General features: G+C 39.5%; 1 protein-coding gene across 4 annotated transcripts in view; it reads left to right on the top strand.

The window, feature by feature from the left end:
• The window catches only part of bbg (big bang), a 134041-nt gene that overhangs the window by 67429 nt on the left and 50357 nt on the right, over positions 1–16255 (top strand). The gene's annotated exons all lie outside the window — the stretch shown is intronic.

Raw genomic sequence — 16255 nt, forward strand, 5'->3', positions numbered from 1 at the left:
AATTACATAAAAAAAACAAAAAAAAAACAATAGAAATTCCCCAAAACTGCGCTTAACTCCAAACCCAAACCCAACTAATGAACGAAACCCAACTGACAAGGCCCGCACAGCGATAAGCAATACAAATTGTTGTAACTGTTTCACCGCAAGCAATTAATACATTCCATCCAATTACAAATATTGTCGCAATTTGCACACCTCGAAAACCGAAACCGAAACCAAAACCAAAGCCAAAGCCAAATTGACTCATTGCATTGAGAATTCGCTGTCATTACTCATACGCAGCGTTAGACACACAAATAATGTATATCATATTTAAATTTCTGCGGTTGCCGTCAAGTGTATTTATTTTATAAATGCTCTTGCGGTTTTGGCCCATTTGCTGAGCTGTGAACTGGCCATAGGTGTGGTCAGTTATATGGCGTGAATGACTGATCTAGGCGGCCGGTGACAAATGAGCTAACTGCAAGTGCTCGGAAAAACCCAGCTGGCATAAAACCATTTAAACAATGCGATTTTAGCTCATGCTACACTTAAAATTAAAACTATTTAAGGAGCTGCAAATGTTTCAAGCTTGCAATTACATTTAAAAATCAATCATTTTAGCACAAAGCTTAAACAAACTACATTTTAGAGCATTAAGCTGGCCCAGTTTAGGCCCTAAAAGAAGCTGTCAGCAAATCGTTAAAACTTGCTTTTTAAGTTAAATATTAATTAATTTATTTTATTTTGTTTATTTATTCAAATCGATATTTATCAAAAAGTAAAGCATAAATCGTTTCTCAGCCCAGTTTTTCAGCAATTCCTTTCTTTTCCTCTAAGCACAATTAGGTCCTAATAGAACATTTCAGCAAATCTTTGAAGCTTGCTTTTAACATTATATATCAATAAATTTAGCACAAGCCATATCTCATTTCTTGGCAAAATTTGTAGCCCAGTCTTATAGCAATTCCTTTCTCTTCCTGTATGCACAATTGGGCCCTAATAGAAACCTTCAACAAATGGCATTAGCTAGCAAATATTTTTCACATCTTCCTTTACTTTCTTTACCACAAAAAACCATCAAGAGAAGAGGAAAAAAAAAATGAAAACCATGCAATTGGGTCATCAAATAAACACAGACCCCAAACACGAAATGGCAATCATTTTACTTTTGATTATAAACAAAAAGAAGTCAACAGCAAACAACCAAAAACTGTGCTGCAAAAATTATTTACAAGCACTAATCGCCGGATAAAAGACGACCCAGAAACTGGGTACAGCATCTTCTGGCAAGCGCCAAGACAATTTCGGCCCCGGGCATCTTTCTATTTCATTTGCCAAGGGACGGCACAGGACAGAACTTGGGCAGCATTCAAGTGAAAGAAACCTTCGGCTTGGCACTTGGAATTGCAGCTTGGGTTTTAGTTTTTGGAAGCGTGTCAATTCAAGATTCGTGCTGGCCGGCATATAATTTCATTTTGTCAGGACAGACTGCTCAGTCAGTCAGTCACTCAGTCAGTCAGTCAAAGCAAGAGCGAGGCAATTGTTGTTTTGCATGCCAAATGCTGGGCCACAATTTGTCCTCAGAGGCAGCTGGCTAAGTTTGGCTAAAACCAAAACTAAACTCAAAACCAAAACCAAAACCAAACCAAGTTCAAAGTCGTGCCAAAGTAAAATCTTTCGTTATTAGCTAAAGAACTGAGCTGCTCAGCTCTGCACATGGCCAAAGAAGGTCATGGACGGATTTTAGGTTTACTTTTCAGTCTTTTTGCCGGCCTGCTCTCCTGTCTAGCCTGTTCCCCGTTCTTTGCCCCTGCCACCCCAACCTGTCTGCCAGTTGCCGCGATACGTCTGTACTTGGCCAATTGGCAAAAAGATTTATTATTGAAATGCATAAAAATATGGTCATGGCATCCACTGCGATGGCATTTGCTTATAGATTGGCGGCATATCTATATATACACATATATATATATGTTATAGATCAGTTGACCGTACTTTCTAAACAGGCAACTCAAGTATGCTTGAAAATTGCAGCTAGTTCAATATTTCATAGCCATTAACAGGCTTTTCAACAAAGGCTAACTATTATTATTATTCTTAAATTATTTTTATTCAAAATTGATATCAGTTTTTTCTCCGTATTCAATTACATGTTTTTTTTTAAGCTAAGCTTAATTTAATTCGTATTTCTCATTGAAAATGAAGTGTCAGTATTATTGTAACCTTATCGAATGGTCATTCCTTAATCGAATTAAATTTAAGTTAACAAATAAAAGCTTTTAAATATGATTTAAAATTTATTTAATTCCGTGCTGCATCATATATTTATTTATTAAACAACAATTGAATGAACAATAAGTTATTAATATTATCGACTGTCTGTGTGGGAAATTAATTGAAATAATTGCATAGAATTATTGAAAGAAAAAAAGCCTTTTGAAACACAGTATTAAAAAACGCTTGAATGCTTTCCAATATAAATTCGAATGACATTTTGTGCTAAGCTTTATTTAATATGCTTTTTATATGTTGCCACTCTTAATCCATATATTAATCAATATCAAATAAATCCATTTTCTCAATTTTCATTATTTAAATTTAAATTTAATGCAATTTGCAATTAGGTATTCAGCATCTAACTTAGTTAAAGACAGTTAAAACAACAAATATTTCTTCAATCAAAAGTAAGATAACAAAAATGTTAAACTATTTAACACAACTTGGTATTCATAAAAAAGCTTTCAAATATCTTTTTAGCTTAGCTTAGCTTACTTCAATATGCATTTTATTCTTTGCATTCTTTAGCCGAATATTAATGAATATCAACTAAGAGGATTTTTTTAATATATGATTTTTCAAGAGAAAAGCATTCTTATATATATTTTCATCATAGTTTTAAATTTTAGTTAGTTTAAATTACTCTCGAGTTGCATACTGCATTTTTTTTAAAGAATTTCTTAACAGTCTTTTGACCCAGTGGCAGCTACTACTAAAACTGTTCATTGACGCTGTGGCCATATATATTTAATAGCCCCTTTTATTGGTCGTGGGCATGCCCAGTAGCTGCCCCAGTGCATGCTGCGTGTTGTTGTTGTTGGGGCTAAGGCCACGTCTAACTGTTAAGCTACAAACTTGTACGCGCCGAAGTTGCGAGTCTTATTTAATACATTTCCTTAAGACGACTGGCGACGGCCATTTGACTGGACACGGCGTCGACGTCAGCTAAATTATATCCACGGCTTTGTTGTTGTTATTGCTGATGCTGGTGATGTGGTTGTCGCTCTTTTATGGCCAAGTTGCACGCATCAGTCAGACGGCAACCAAGTCTGGGCTGGCACCCTCATCGGGTGGCAGCAACTAACCAACCGGGCAGCTATTTTTATGACCTCTGCCAACACCAGAGACGCTCCAAACTTATCTAACGCAACTAACTAACTAAGTATCGAGCAATTCTAATCTAATCACATGAGACGAAACGAGACGAGCCAGACAGTGTGCTGCGGCAGCGGGGAGCGTGAGCGAAGCGGGAGACAGACGATTGCCATTGCATTTACCGTAATGTTTGGCTCTCTAACGATGAACGCGCAACGGTTGTTTTCCCTTTCTGGTCATCCTCAAAGACGAGATGGTCGTGTGTGCATCCCAAAATAGCCAGCAGAAGAGCAACAGAGCAACGGGCGAACCACTCGGCGCATGCGTGACTGCCCCACGCCTCACAGTTCCAGTCCCGGTCCCAAGCCCGATCCCGATCCCGGTCCCAGCCCCAGCCCCAGTGGCAGTGGCAGTCCGAGTCCGAGTCCCACTGCCAGTTCTCAACTCGAAAGTCTTCCTGTTTCTTGTTCATCTGCATTTTGCCAGATCCTCTGTCTCTGTTTATGCAATTGCCGTCCCTGTCTGTCGTCGAGTTGTCTTCAGCGCCTTCGCACAGCTCTCGCGTCGTCTTCAGCGTGTGCAGTTAATCAATTATAACGACTCTTGATTTCCTTCCTGATCTAGATTAAGATTTTTATGTGGGTTCGAGTTCGAGTTCGTTGCGTGTCTCTTACCCAGAAGGCTATTGTGAATGACGACGACTGGCTTTTACAGTTGCTCTGCTAGACTGAACGCTCTGTAACATGTCTTCGGTGCGATTAAGTCATTGGCTTTGGGTTCTTTTGATTCGGTGATTCGTTCCTGACGTTCTTAAGACACCGCAAGTGCGTGTTTTGATGATGGCTTTATCACACTTTTTATAGAGACATTGCAGCTGATTTGCGGGCTTAATTGACTTTTATGTTAGCTGCGAGTCTATATAGATATATAGTTATGGCCAGCGCAAGGAAATGAGAGGCTTTTATTATTATTATAGCCGCATGATTTATTCAAACAAATATCTAACTGTCAGATCTGAAGTCAATGACCCATTGAAGCCATGAAAATGGCACTTTTAAATAAAAATATTTGCAACATTTTGAGACTTTGCAAATACCTCTCATAGCTCTCTCATAGCTCTTCTTTAGAAATTGTTTAGCATGTTTTAATTAGTTGTTAGTTTAAAAAATAAAATCTTGAGCCGGGCAAATCCGTTTAATAACGTCCTGTGTGTTTTCTTAGACCCAGCGCATGCTTAATAATTAATTAAAACAAAAAGATTTTAGACATCGCCCCACTCTGCGATTCTCATGACTTCAAATTTGGGAATAATTGACAACAACTTAAATGATAATAGTTTTAAAGCAGCAAGATAAATTTATTAAATATTGTCTAAACTCTAAATCAAACGCTTTAAATTCAATTGGTAATTAATAGAATTTGTAGACCACTTTAGCTTTCTTTTAGCTATCTATTATCTAGCTTTTGTTTGATTTGTATACAATCGTTTTAGCCAATTGCTCTGCACTTTGGCAATCTTCTGATCCTATCTCGAACAAATACATTCACTAATATCTTAGAGTAATCAGCGCTTTGTTCGGTTCTTTTGGGTGCAGCTCCTTTTAGCAGCTCCTTTCCACAATAGCCCACTTTGTTTTGTGGCCTTTCCCTTTGGCATCATTATGCCCATTTAATTATACCTTTTTGCAGACACAACATTTTCCAAATAAATCACTCAATCAAAAATGCTAGAGACTGCATTTTGCTACACATGACAGGATAGTTTCCCACCAATCGCTCACAGCAACAGCAACAGCAGTAACAACAACAACAACAACAACAACAACAACAACAACTGCCAGCAGCAGCAGCAGCAGAGCCCAACACATAAATACATCAGATGTCAAAAAATGAACTTGACTTGCGGACCAAAGCACAGCATGATAGTAGACTAGAAGACTAGTTGTGAGTAGGGCATGGTTGAAGGGGGGATAGGCGGTCGAGGGCAGGTTTTGAGTGTCTTGGAGGCTGGCCACATTAAATAGCAAATAATAAATTAATATGCCGTAAGTTAATAATTACAAGTTGAAGATGTAACAGATTGTGCCGAGATTGTGGCTACTGTGCGAACAACTCTTTTGCTATCTTCTACATCTGTAGCTCTGCGTCTCTCTCTGTCACACTCACTCTAAGTGTTTCTCTCTCTCTGTCTCTATCTCACTCCAACGACCGCTGCTTTGGCGCCCCGCGTAGAGCCCAAGGAAACTCATTAAAAGGCATACACTGGCCATGGTCTATGTATAGGCCATGTTGCCCAACTCATCATGGAAGTACTTTGATTGGTTGCACATAATAAGCGGCAAGCTGAGCTGTGTGCACACACCATGCCCCCAAAATTGATCGTTAGATATTTGAAATTGAAATATAGCAACAGAAAAATAATATCTGTTTGATAATCTGCGATTCTTTTTGGTAATTGCATAGGTAATTTTCAAGAAATTGTTAAAACGTGATTAACAGACATTCCGGAAAATAAAATAGATTCGCATTATGTTCTAGTTAGCGCTGGTATGCTCTCAATTCTGTCTGTACTCAATAAACCGGAACGAAATGTTGCTGTTGCTGTTGCTGTTGCGCCTCAATTTTGCAGTTTGTGCGTTGCAAATTAATTGAGCAAAAGTTCACAAAAGTTTACATAACTGCAATAGAAACCGCTATGGCAACAGCAACAACAACAACTTGTTAGACCAGTGAAAAGCAGCTGCTGCGCTCAGCACTTTTCATCATTTTTATGGACGCCGCACAGCAGCTTCTTGGCAACATGTTGACAAGAGGCGCGTTTCGCCCTCAAAGCCAAACACACACACACACACACACACGCACAAAAGTCGCCACAAACAACGCCAAAACTTGACCAGTCGCCGTGGCAGCCTCAGACGCAGCAGCTTTAGCTCTTGTGGCAACAACTTCTATTTTCAAATTGCAAAAAAAAAAAAAGAAATAACTTTTATTTGCCAAATGCGTCAAGCATTCCTGCATAGCTGCTGCTGCTGTTGGGGTGCAGCAACAACAACAACAACAACGTCAACGGCCAACGACAAACCTTGCTGCCATTTGTCAACATTTGGCTGGTATCAAATGTCTGTGGGGGACCGGCTAGTAACCATGACAAATTTGTTGTAATCAGAAAGCACTAACGACAACAACAACAACAACAACAACAAGAAAATACTACAATGATATTCACAGACGCTGCTGCGAGGGCCCGACAATAATGTTAAGCTGTAAAAAGTAAAATGGATTGCAAACATTCGCAAAATTTGTATATAAAAAAAAAAAAAAATCACTTTTGTAACTTTGTAACCCAAACGAACATTTGTTTGCGGTCATTTCAGAAAATGTTACGAATTTAAATTAATGAGCAAGTACAAATACTTATTTGCTTCAAAAGAGAAATTCAGGCGAACAGATAACAAGAATAGTTGCACATATATTTCAAGACTTTGTTGTCATTTGATTTTGAAGTTTTAATTCCAATTAATTTTGTGTAATTTATTTAATTTAATGCAATATCTGATTTGCCTTATAAAATCTTTTAAAGCAATTCAAGAGAAAGAAATATTCAATTATATTTATTGGGAAGCCTACTTAAAAAAGTTTAAATGCAAACATAAATGAATACATAATTTTTCTTAAAAAAAAAATATAACGCGATTTAATGAAGAGACATGGATACATTATCCAGTAAGAACAATCGATTTCTCGTTTTCTCAACTCGAAAATATGAAAAAAGTATCATGCTATTAAAAAATATATACTCTTACCCTGATGGATGATATTTTAATTAATCTATAGATGGAGACATCTCCATAAAGAATATATATTCTTGCTCAGCATCAACAGTTGATTGGACAACTATATCATATAATTGTAATAGGAACGATCGTTTTGAAAAGTAGATTCTTATATGGCAAAATATGCTGCTCTTCAAAATATTTTCATTAGCATTTACGGTCTTAAAAATGTCTAAAGCGTAAACTTATTCTTAATTTCTTGTTTTTAATTAATTGAACAATTTTGCCTTGATCGATTATCTTCTTTTTATTGTCAGAAGACATAGAATAAATTTACCAGTAGGAATAGATTTTTTCTCTGTCATTTTCTAAACTCGATTATTAAGGAAACGCTTACTTAATAGTTAGCAGAACCTGCTCGCTCAGCTGCAATAAATTTGTGAAATGCATCTTAAGCTGTCAATCAGAAGCGAAGCGGCTGTCAAATTCCTTACAACTTACGAGCACTAACTAACATGTTTAATAGGGTTTAGACGCAATCAATTTTATTATTCTTACGTTGAGATAGTTTGGAGTAGCGCTTGTTTCCGTTTATTGACCCATATCCAATCATACATAGATCAGGCAGCTTCCGATCCTTGACCTGCATCGTCACCTGCACCTTAGGAATCTCATTAAGAATTCAGGTGGTCTACGGCAAGTGGCCGGCACTTTATGGCCACATTAAAAAACTTCCTTCCTTTTGTGCACATTTGAGAGAAAATAAATAAATAAATAGAAAAATATTGTGCTGTTTACACAGCACAGAGAGACGACACATTGAGAGTGAGTGGAAAGGAGCGGAGAGGGAGCAAAGGAAGTCAGAGAACGAGCAAGTGCTATAAATAAATGCATTTCTTACATTAAAAAAAAAAACGTACCACAAACAAACCCACACAGCAAAAACAGACTCAAGAAAACCCAAAGCCCGCACACTCGATTCCCCTGGTTGGAGACCCAATCCCGAACCCTGGATGCGCGTCTCTAACGAATGTTTTAGCTTTGCTTCCGGCGACATAAAACTGCCGTTTGCTGTTGCTGCTGCTTTTGTTGTTGTTGTTGTTGTTGCTGCTGCTGCTGCTGCAGTTGACCAAAAAGCAGCTGCCTATTGGCGTTTACCACAGTTGAGTAATGCGCCTCCGACTTGCAGTTGGAGAATCGCAGTTGGACTTGCAGTTAAAGTTCTTGTTCTGTTCTTGTTGTTATTGCGTTTCTTTTATTTATTTACTGCTGTTGTTGTTGTTGTTGCTGTTGCTGTTGTTGCTATTGTTGTGTTTCCCCATCGTGCGCTGGCTTTTTGCTTTGGCCAGTTTCAAGTTTTGTGCGCCGGTCTTTTGTCTGTCTGGTCTCTTGCTCTGTGCATTGGCAACGGGAACGAAGATATTGGGCAGATGTTGCCTGAGCCTGAGCTGAGCGCAGAGTTCAAGATTTTTGGTTTTGAAAGTAATTCATCTGGGCAGCGCTTTTGCCTATAATTGTGGGGCACACGGACAATGCGAGGTCCAAGTTCAAGCCACCCACCCACATTTTATTGTTATCGTAACAATGGCAGTCCACAAAAGCGTAGCACAGCTGCTTTTCGTACAGCCGCCTCATGTCGATTCGCAAGAGCAACTTTTTCGTTCTGCTTTGAGTTGAGGTCAAAACTTTGCGCAATTTAAACGTCTTGGATTCACCTCGACGAGATCTAGACTTGATTTGTGCACTCAAAATGGTTATCAGATAAACTACAGAGCACAGCCAAAACTATCTATCTATCTATTTTTGCTAAGGTTACATGTTGAATTTGCTTCAGATCGAGAAACTCAGCAGTTAGTCGACGGTTTTCTTGAATTTTGGTTAAAGACATGCAGAAAAGTGCATTAAGATGAGATCCTACAGATTTGCAGTAAGCTATCGGAAGTTTACAAATCAGCTGAATAGATTGTAATTGAATTTTTCTTTAGATATGCCATACTGCAATCTTTTGGAACTCAGCCACCCGATTGTATATCTCAGGTAATAAAAGTTTTGCGTAAACTAAGCGACCCCAGCTAGTCAACTACATACTCATAGGTAGGGCAGTGTACTCACTCACTTCAAGATAAAAGCAAATAAAAAATTGCATAAAATGCCAGCGGCGGGCAAAATGCATGTAGAGCTGCGAACAGCGGCGGCGGTGCATTGAACTCCGTTGCCATGGTCCACGGTGCACACGGTCCACTGTTTAGGCCAGGCCAGAGCAGGCCACAAAACTAGAAACATCGCTGAGGAACCAGCGAACGTAAGAATCGGGCAACTCGTATCTGTTCTAAACATGGCCACAGATACAAATATACAATGCGAACACATTGCACAGAATGGACAGCGGGCCACGAGGACGGACTTTCGCACGAATGCGCACCGCGTTGGGAGTTGGTAGTTGGTGGAGGGTGTTTGCGGGCTAAGGGGTAGGATTGAGTCAGCAAGCGATTAGAAGCCTAAAAGGAAGTAATGTTGCAGAAAATGCAAAGAGAGACAGGGAGCGAGCGAGTGGAAGAGAAAGAGAGGGGAGAGAGAGAGCGTGAGAGGGCGACACAGCTGAGAACGAGAAGCAAAGATCAGATTTCTGCGTGGACGGACCGGACTTTGGAGTCTGTTCAATCTTGGCCTGGCGATTTTTTATGATGGTTAAAATTGAAAAACAAAAAAAAAATACAAAAAAAACAACGAAGCTGCGCAGTGTTCTGCAGCAGCTTAAGTCATGCTCTCCCCCTGTCTCTCCCTCGCGCTCTCTCTCTCTCTCTCTGGCTCTCTCTGCCTTGCTCTGTCCATCTCTCTCGCTAGCTGACTGGCTATTATTATGTGCTTTTTCTTTTGGCGCGGCTGCGGTCTGCGCAGCCCGGTTCGAGCCAGAGACTGAGACCGAGACCGAGACCGAACCCGACTTGGACTTGGTCTTGGTCTTCGTCTTGGTCTTGGTCTCTTGGCGTGTGTGTAATTATCCAAGGACGCCGCTGAGTAATGAAACGACCTTGAGTGCAGCAATACACACACACACACAAACCACACACTACACACACACACACACACACACATGCATATAAATGTTACATATAGACGCATCGTTCGGATCTTTTGTGTTTGGGCGTGTGCTGCGCACCCAGCTCGCTCCAGCGGTCAGGGCGTTATTTGTTACACATGGACAAAAAGCTGATATGGTAAACAATTTGTCAGCGTCATAACAAACGCAGCCAGAGCCGGAGCCAGAGCCGGAGAATTCAATGTGGCTTGTAGCTGCATCTGGACCAGACAAATGGAACGCCTACAAAGCTTTGCCCTCAACCAAAACAAATATAGAAAAACTTTATTTTGGTTTTGTTTGCCGAACTGATATGTGTTGGTAGCCCAGGCCAGACATCTAGACAAGCCAATCTCGATGGCCATAGATCATATTTTGCTTTTTATTTTGGGTTTTTGTGTGGCTCATAGAGTCAGACACAGGCTCGAGAATATGTCTATAAGATATTCACTTTGACATTCCAAACTTAGCTCTAATGTCACACAGCGAATTCTGTTTCTACGTTAATTTTTCAATTTCCAATCTGATAGGGGCTTGCTGGGGGACTATCTCTATCTGTATTGTTGATCAAACTAGATTACTTCCTTTTTATTTCAGCATACCTTGTTGCGCTTAACCATGATTAACGCGCTACGCATTATATTATATAAGCAGGCCTGCATTATGCCAGGGATACATACTAATATCAGCGAAATTTTGGAGACATAAAAACTTGTCGGCACTTCAATTTCTTCATTAATATTATCTTCAATTTCCATGAAGATAGATATTTGCTCTGTATATAAATTATATGAATATTATATCTAATATATATACTACAATGAAGATTAATTACAGCAAAAAGTATATTTACGACAAAGAGGATTACAACCAAAATTTACTTGTAGGGTTTTCTTAAATATCACTTCAATTTCTCCCATTTTATTAAATATGAATTACATATTAATTCTTTATAGATACTTTTTGTCTAATTTTAAATGTGAAATTAGATCTTTAGGTAAACTTCTTTACTTTTAATGTTAGGTTTTATGGTTTAGTTTGTGATTGTAAAAATCGAATTTTAGAAGTTACAGTATGTAAAAGCTTAAAATTTAATTGAAATTGTGACTGTCGAAATTTACTGCCATTTCGCCAGAGTTCCAATCAAAAGTTTTCTTTATTTGTATTTAATTATCCATTCAAATCTACAAATTTTTTTGTTTAGCTTCTAAGAATATTTGTGCTGTTTTTGCCACAGACTTCTCTGATGTTAACTGCATTCGTTTTGCATCTGTTATTGCAGTGCAACCAAGCAATGATCTCCTCCTCCTCCTCCCCATAGTACTAACTAAATCTGGCTGCTCCCCCTACCCCCTTCCAGTGGAAACAGCCTGGCATCAACTAATCAGCTAGAGCGCAAAATTATTTGCCATTTTTTACGCGCTGCTTCAAACGCGGCAACAGCAACGGCAACTGGCGGCCATCGACTGTCTTAGTTGTTGTTGTTGATGTTGTTGTTTTTGTTTTTGTTGTTATTTTTGTTGTTATCTACGCTGGCATGCCAACAGGCCCCACCATTAGGCCATAATCATCATCACACACGCCTTAGCCAAGGCTGCATCTCCCCATACCCGAGAGACTGCTCCAGAGGTGTGCCAAATGCGCGCGCGCTTTGCTTTTGTCTATGATGGAGATGGCGATGAAGATGGAGATGGAGATGAAGATGAAGATGGGGGCTAAAGAGATGCTTATGGATAGAGAGAAAGAGCGAGAGAGAGAGAGAGAGAGAGAGAGAGATATGCCGATGCGGTAATGGGAAGGCAGGCATCGGGAGGAGGCCAGCTAAGTATGGGTTTCGGTTTCATTGTTGCATTTCTTCTGCGTTTATAAAATTAATGAGCAGCTCCAACTGCCTGGCTGACTGGTTGGCTGCCTGCCTACGGAGGCCACTCACTCATCATGTACAGCTCCACGCAGGCAGCTCCCTCCGCTTTGATAATGGTTGCATAATTTGCCATCGCCATCGCATTTCATTTATTGACCCGCATATTTTGCGATGGATGCGCAATTTGCTTAACCCTGGGGCGCCGCTGTCGCCTTCAACTGCTCCCGACCTTTTACAATTGAAATGTAAACACACACACACACGCTTCTGTTGCCCCCCCCCCCTCCCCTACTCTTCTTGCCACTACCCTCCTTCTCTCATCTTTAGATTGTTCATCAATTTAAGCATTCCAAGTCATTTTTTGGCAGCTTCAGATTCCCCAAATCGAGCCCCAACAGTTTCTGTTTGTCTTTGCCTGAGCAATTTCCCCCCACTCGACTTCAAGCGAGTGTCAAAATGCCACTTGCCTTTGTTGTTGTTATTGTTATTGTAATTATTATTATTATTGTTGAATCTCAGCGACTTCTCCACACATTGGTTCAGCCGTATAATTCACTTTTGATTTTTTCTTTGACGACTGCTTCCTTTGGCTCGACAAACTTGGCTTTTATTTATTTGTTTAGCAATTATCCCCAACACTTTCAATTTAAAAAAATAAATAAATAAAAATAAAAAACTAATAATAATAAATACAAATAACAAAAGCTGTTGTCACTCTTTATTGTTATTGCAAAAATTCACTTTTAATGACATTTTTTTTAAACGTTTTTTTATTACTTTTTTCAGGTATGTAAAACGGACTTTATTCATATAATTTAATGAGACTTTTTGCAACTTCCATTGTTTTGGGGTAAGTTTTAAAGAGACAATAGATTACTAAACGATTTAAGCTGCCAGTAACCAGGGTCAAGTGTTTTGAACTCTGCTTTTCACCCGTTTTCCGCTCTTGACAGCGGATTTAAGAAATAAGCTGCCAAAGCATATTCAGATTGTAACCATTTTAGAACATACATTTTATTTTTCATATATTTTATTTCTTGATTCACTTTAAAGAACCTTTTGAATGTCGCCTCTAACTTTCTTTGCACTTAGAGAGCTTTCACTGTGATCGCATTAATATAGTTAATAGCTTTTTGTGTTATCATTGCCCTCTGGTCACACCGCGTCCTGGCCATATCAACTATTATTATTATTGCTATTATTTTTGTTAGCTGGCAGAGTCAAGTGTTCATATCTATAACAACATTAACTTTAAGCTCGCTTGGCCGGCTTTCATTTCATGTGCATTAAGCTCAATCTGCGACTTTCTAATGCTGCGCTCCTCTTATCGTACACACCCGAAAGCTGAAAGACAAGCCGATCTCTTGGCCAAATATTACACATCATTATACGGAGGCGAGGACCCCACCCACAAACTGACAAAAAAGAAAAACAGAAAAAAATTGAAAAGAGGCTTCCTGCTTCCATTACGCTGGCAAAATCTGCGCCGCAGAGCATATTGAAATTTATTGTTATTGTTTCTGGCAGCGACTACTGTCCATAATTTTTCAACAAATCGTCGCTCAGCTGTCACACTAATCTTTGGGCCACCAAGAAACCCAACAAAAAGACTGCGAGGCAAATTTGCATATGAGTCGCGTCTGGGTCTGGGATTGGTTTCGGTTTCGGTTTCGGTTTCGCTTTGCGGGTTGCGGGTGCTTGCTTTTCTGGCCTGGTCAGTGAAGCATTGTCGAAAGAAATCAAACACACCTACAGCGAAAAACCTAAAACAATTGTGGGAAATTTGTACAAAATGAAAACATTTTTCGAGGAGTAGCCAAAGCGTTGCCTCTATTTGTATGTGTGTGTGTGTGTGTGTGTGTGTGTTTTGTATTTATGTATATGCCAGCGATCACTTATTAACAAGTTTCAAAATTGTTTTTACCACATTTGGTTAATGCCATTTATTGGCTTTACTAGCTGCCGGTGTTTTCCTGTGTGTGTCTCTCTCTCCCTCTGTGTGTGTCTGTGTCTGTGTGTGTGTGTGTGGGCTGGTCGAGGCTGTCACGCCCACTAGAAACAGCAGCAACAGCAACAGCAGCAGCCACTGCAATTTGACAGCAGCTGTAACCATTAGTGTAGAGGCCAGAAGAAAGCGGTGGTACGGCGGGCACTCAATACGGTTTGTACGGCTTACTGGGCGGTGCGTTGCATCCGAGAACTGGCAGCGATCCAAAAATGGAGCCCACTTGGGCTACAACATTTGTGGGTTTGACTCATGCGCCGTTTGCTTTTCTCATATAATTCAAATGTCAGTATATTTTTATTTTTTTTTTTTATTTTTTTTTTTTCATTTTAGTTTTTTATGTTGATTCTAATTGTTTTGGCTGAGCTGAGCTCAGTGAGGTTACTAGGTGAGGTCTCCGGGTAGCTGTTTCTCCGTTGCGTCGGCAGCTCAACACGAAAGCAATTAATCCCGCTAATTGCTGAAAACATCAGCTAAGATCTAATGTGCCAGCCCCCATAGTCTTCTTTTATATATAAATATATATATATTTATGTCTACACAAGTGGTATGAAAAGGTCACAGATGCGATGTTAATCTTGCACATGAATGGGCATATATAATAAATATTAGTTTATAAACAACTTAGTTGCTCAAAGCAGAAATGTCTGATTCAGCACATTCCCAACTAAATACTCCAATAGCTATATATTACCAATCAACAACGACTTGTATTAGTATTGGTAAGCTTTAAGCTCCAGATAGGAACTCCTATGTTAGAACAATGCATACACAGCTGCTTTTCTATTTGCGAACCATGTACGTGTGAAAGCTTTCAGACAGTCTCGCAGTCACCGTCACAGTCACTTTTTATGGTTGCTGTGACAGACAATTGCAACTGTGATTTTCCACTCTCCATTTCTCTCTGGGTGCGCTTAATTGTTTCTTTAGCCCACAATAAAATCTGCTAAATGATGCTGCACAAATTGAACTGTGCGCAAATCAGTTTGGTGGTTCCACCCGATTCCGGATGGACGCCCACTTGAAGGCTAGGCTACAACTCAATTTGAAATGGGCCATTAAAACAAATGCACAGCGAACACATCGCAAATCCCAAATCCAAAAAAACTGAAAAGACTCGCCCACGGAGTCAAGCCTCAAGCCTTGTTGTTGTTATTTGTTAGTATATTGCCTGTTCACACACAGAATATCAACATGGCAATATTTATTTATAACATTTGCCCCACGTCTCGAAACGTTTCCACGAAATGTGCAACTAAATTGCACATAAACAAAGTGCCTAGTCTAAATCTGAGGCAGGTCCAGGTCCTTGTCCATGTGCAACCTTTCACTCGGCTACAACCTAGCTCCGGCTACTCTGGCTGCTGTCTTTCTTTCTAAACAATTGGCCCGTGTTATGAGCGCATGCTGTACGAGTCTCTTGACTCTATATTTATTTGTATTTGTATCAATAGCAACGTGTTTATAACTTAATAATGGCTCAATAAAAAACCATAGCAACATCCACGACCAGCTTTATAAATAAAAAAAAAACCCCGAAAAAAAAAACTTTCCTTTCCTTTCCTGCAGGGGCTGTGGTGCATTGGTGGTGCACAGTAGTCAGCATCCACGTCCAGTTCCAAGTCATGTCGTCTTTCGGACAACTTAAACGTGAGCGCATTTAGGAGCTATGTCCCGAACTTAACCCAAACCCCAAACCGAGCCGGGCCTCCGAGCTGCTGGTGGTTTAGAAAGGCTAATGGGGCGTTTAGTTTTCGACTTCGACTTGGACACCACAACTCGAGTTAATCAAATGAATTATTATTACAATAAATAAGCATATTTTGACAGTGGGGTTGTTAACTAAATGGCATATCAACTGCTAATGACAATTGTGATGAGGCTAAAGCGGGTCAAGCTAACTATTTGCAGAGTTTGAGATACCCAACTAAATTTGAGCCCGGCGGCTGTCATTAGAGAATAATTGTCAAAGCATTTGGATGTTAAACGCTCTTTAACGAAATCTTTTAAAAATTGCAGTTTTATCGAGCTTTTAGCCTGAAGATTTGTTTAAATTATAAAATTATTTTTAAATTTATGTCTTATACATTTAAAAAGCACTTTCCTTTCAAAAGTGTCAGTAGATTGCCAGTTAATCGAGTTTTGAATGAGATTCATTACATTTGCACAATAATATT

This window comes from Drosophila virilis, chromosome 3, assembly GCF_030788295.1.
Source record: "Drosophila virilis strain 15010-1051.87 chromosome 3, Dvir_AGI_RSII-ME, whole genome shotgun sequence".
NCBI classification, from domain to species: Eukaryota; Metazoa; Arthropoda; class Insecta; order Diptera; family Drosophilidae; genus Drosophila; species Drosophila virilis.